Genomic DNA, 4,378 nt, shown 5'->3' with positions numbered 1-4,378 from the left:
TATGTTTGTCTCCTTGAGTTATTTTATATTCAAAACCTACATGGGGCCTTTTGCTCATTAAGCTTGAATAGATTGAGTTCCATTACATCTGCACCAAAAGGGTACTTTACTTCTTAACAACATTGTCTAAGGAGCTATGAAATAGAATCGGATGATCTGTACTTCTCATGTTGCTGCCGATCAATATTTGCTACACCTGAGAAACCTCAGTGACAAATTCACACGTTATCAACTTCCTAATGAAAATCTAACTGACTGAGGTGATGGTTTGATATTTATGGGCAGATGACTAGTTCCTAGAATGTCCATCTTAGAAACTCTGAGGGGGTAGTAGTTTGCTACCTAATAGATGTAGCATATCAATTTTTGAATTATGAGTGATCACAAGTTAACTTTACAGACTGTATCACTAGTTTGTGTTACAAGTTTCAGGCCCTCTTTGTCACAGATACAGCAGTGCTGGTCACTCCAGTAGAGGTCACAGCATCTCATGTTTAGGACTTGTGCATATACTGACTGATATCGAATTGTTCAACAGTATAACCAGGAATGTGACAACAGCTCCCCCTTGAGATTGGAACTGGATATCTTTTCTTTAACACATGCACTTATTCAGCATTTTTGAAAGTTTGTTGAGACAAGGCCAGATACAAATCATTAAGCTGCTTTATCGTAGAGGCAGCAAGATAGAGTAACAGTCAAAGCAAATTCTACTTATTTTTCTCAATTTCACTTTCCAAGAGAAATGGGGGAGGGGGTGTATAGTTAACCACACATTAGCCCTGTCTTTTTGTAGAATAACTTTTTTTTCCTCATTACTTTTTTTAATATACAGCATTTAACTGCAAAAGCTGACATCCTATAACTTGACTTCCAGTTCGAGGCTCCCAGACCTATACCTAACAGTCTCTTATTTAAAATCTGACTGCCCCCCCCACACCCGCCAAAGAAAGTTTGTTTATTTTTCCTTCCTATTAATTCTGATCCCAAGAATTGGGTGGTAGGGTGTAGGCAAATGGCAGTGATGACATGAACAGAATTGTCCTCATCACAATGGTTGTTATGCTCCAGAAAGCCTGTTATGGAAGGATAATGCTGGAGCCTATCTTTACTCAGTTTCACATTTATTGTACAGAGTAAAAGGATTACAAACATGTAGTTCCTCACTCAAACCCTCCACCAGTCTCAGTAAGTGTCTACTTAGAAGTGCTCAAGCAAGACCGCAACTACCACCCTTCACCTGCATATAATCAAAGAATTGATGCACAATTAACAATGGTTGTGAGTATTTGTCGGCCATCGGAGACGAGATAACAAATTACTTAAAGTCCTACTCATCCTGGTTAATGGGCATAAGGTTGAGACAGGTGAAGCTCATTGTATTTGTTTAAAATAAACTGAGAGCTGTGACATTCCACCAACTGGCTTATCTGACTTTAATGCACATTTCACACTTGAAGGATGTGGTCCTTTTTAAACTGGTATAAATTTGCACATAAAATTACAGCACAGAAACAGGGCATTCAGCCCAACTACTCAGTGCTGGAGCTCATGCTCTACACAAGTCTTGTCTCGCTGTACTTCATCTGACCCTATCAGCCATTCCTTTTTCTCTCATGTACTTACGCCACTTCACCATAAATGCATCCATACTATTCACCTCAACTACTCCTTATGATGGTGAGTTCCGCATTCTAGCCACCCTCTGGATAAAGAAGTTTCTCCTGAATTCTTCATTGGATCTATTAGCAACTTTCTTATGCCCACTAGTTTTGGATTCCCCACAAATGGCAACATTGTCTCTACATCTACCCTATAAAACCCCTTCATAATTTTAGACCTCAATTAGGTCTCCCATCAATCTCCTCTTTTCTGCAGAGAAGAGCTGCAGCCTATTCAGCCTTTCCTGATTGTTATGACCTCTCTGTTCTTATCCTTGTAAATTGTAGTTTAACAAAAATACTTTCCCAATTAACATTACAAGGTAGGCAGCCAAAATCTTACTTTCTGACAAACCTGAAAATCTCTCTCAAAAGCTTTGTGCTGAACAGTGAAACTGAGCGATGCTTGTAACATTGCATTTTCTAGTTTAGTGCTGAACTCCTCTTGCAATACCCAGATTTATGTTTTTAAAACATAATACTTAAATTCAATCCCAAAGGCCTTCCTGAAGTAAAAAAAAATCCCAAATATGACTGTTCGATCAGGTCACAAAGAGGCTGACCCTCTGAGTCTGAGTAAGTCTCTCGAGGTTGAAATGGTGACTGTTACTTCATTTTCAAAGCACAAAATCTCAGCGGATGCTCTAGTGCACTACATAGGGAATACTGCACTGTCGGAAGTGTCATCTTTCAAATGAGACATTAAACCCGGAGGGTCTGTTTGCTTTCTAAGGTGTACTGAAAAGATCCCATGGCACTATTTCAAAGAAGAGCAGGAGAGTTATCCCTGTGTCATGTCCAATACTTATCCTTCAATCCACCATGAAAACAGATTATCAGGTCATTATCACATTGCTATTTGTGGGAGCTTGCTGTGCACAAATTGGTTGCCACATTTCCTACATTACAACAGGGACTAAAGTGCTTTGGGATGTCCTGAAGTCATGAAAGGTGCTATGTAAATGCAAGTTTTTTTTCTTCCCTCCATCTCCTACCAAAGCAGTATAAGACGATAGTTTGTGTGTCCACTTATGCATGCTGCATACCTTTCATTAAGTGAAGCTTTATACTGAATTTGGACAAAAGCTGATGTCTTTCATATGTGATCTGCTAGAAATTATTCTAACGCCTGCTCACAAGCATGTAATTGACTACCATTTAGATTATTTTAAAATGCTTCAATTAAATTCTTACTAAACTGTGTATTCAACATTAGCAGTTGGTTTTCAAATGTGAAGTATGTGGTTGGTGGCATAACACAAACAATACTACATCATTGAGAGACATGCATAGTATCACTGTTAAATTATACAGATATTTAATTTTCATGTCTGGATGTTTAATTTATTGATCAAATATTTAAATGGTACTTGCTTTTTTTTTGTTTGGGGCATGTGGGTGTCACTGGCTATGCCACATTTATTGCCCATCCCTAATTACCCTTGAGAACAACATAACATAAAAAATAGGAGCGGGAATAGGCCATTCAGCCCCTCAAGCCTGCCCCGCCATTCAATAAGATCATGGCTGATCTGTCCCAGGCCTCAACTCCTCTTTCATGTCTGCTCTGCATACCCCTTGACTCCCCGAGATTTCAAAAATCTATCTACCTCCTCCTTAAATACATTTAGTAACCTAGCCTCCACAACTCTGAGGTAGAAAATTCCAGAGATTCACCACCCTCAGAGAAGAAATTCCTTCGCATCTCAGTTTTAAATGTGTGACCCTTTATTCTGTAACTATGTCCGCTAGTTCGAGATTCCCCCACCAGTGGAAACATATTCTCAACATCTACACTGTCAAGTCCCCTTAAAATCTTATATGTTTCAATCAGATCAACCCCTTCATCCCAGGAATCAGCCTAGTGAACTTTTTCTGAACTGCCTCCAATGCTAGTATATCCTTCCTTAAATACAGGGACCAAAATTGTACGCAGTACTCCAGGTGTGGCCTCGCCAACACCCTGTACAGTTGTAACAAGACTTCTCTATTTTTAAACTCTAACCCCCTAGTAATAAAGGCCAAAATTCCATTTGCCTTCCTAATTACTTGTTGCAACTGCATGCTAATGTTTTGTGTTTCATGTACAAGAACACCCAGATCCCTCTGTACTGCAGTATTTTGTTGTCTTTCTCCATCTAAATAATAATCTGCCTTTTTATTCTTCCTACCAAAGTGGATGACCTCACACTTTCCCACATTGAACTCCATATGCCAAGTTTTCGCCCACTCATTTAACCTATCTATATCCCTTTGCAGATTCTTTGTGTCCTCATCACAACATGCCTTCCCACCTATTCTTGTATCATCAGCAAATTTGGATACACTACACTCTGTCCCTTCCTCCAAGTCATTGATATAGATAGTAAATAGTTGAGGTCCTAGGACTGATCCTTGTGGCAATCCACTGGTTACGGCTTTCCAACCTGAAAAAGACCCATTGATCCCGACTCTCTGCCTTCTGTGTGTTAGCCAATCTTCAATCCATGCCAATACATTACCCCCAATACCCTGAGCTCTTATTTTGTGCAATAACATTTTCTGTGGCACCTTATCGAATGCCTTCTGAAAATCCAAATACACTACATCTACCGGTACCCCTTTATCCACTCTGCTCGTTATAGCCTCAAAGAACAAATTTGTCAAACTTGATTTCCCTTTCATAAAACCATGTTGACTCTGTTTGATTGCATTATGTTTTTCTAACTGTCCTGCAT

Source organism: Heterodontus francisci, chromosome 16, assembly GCF_036365525.1.
Source record: "Heterodontus francisci isolate sHetFra1 chromosome 16, sHetFra1.hap1, whole genome shotgun sequence".
In the NCBI taxonomy this organism is placed as follows: Eukaryota; Metazoa; Chordata; class Chondrichthyes; order Heterodontiformes; family Heterodontidae; genus Heterodontus; species Heterodontus francisci.
Note: the sequence above shows the minus strand (reverse complement) of the source record.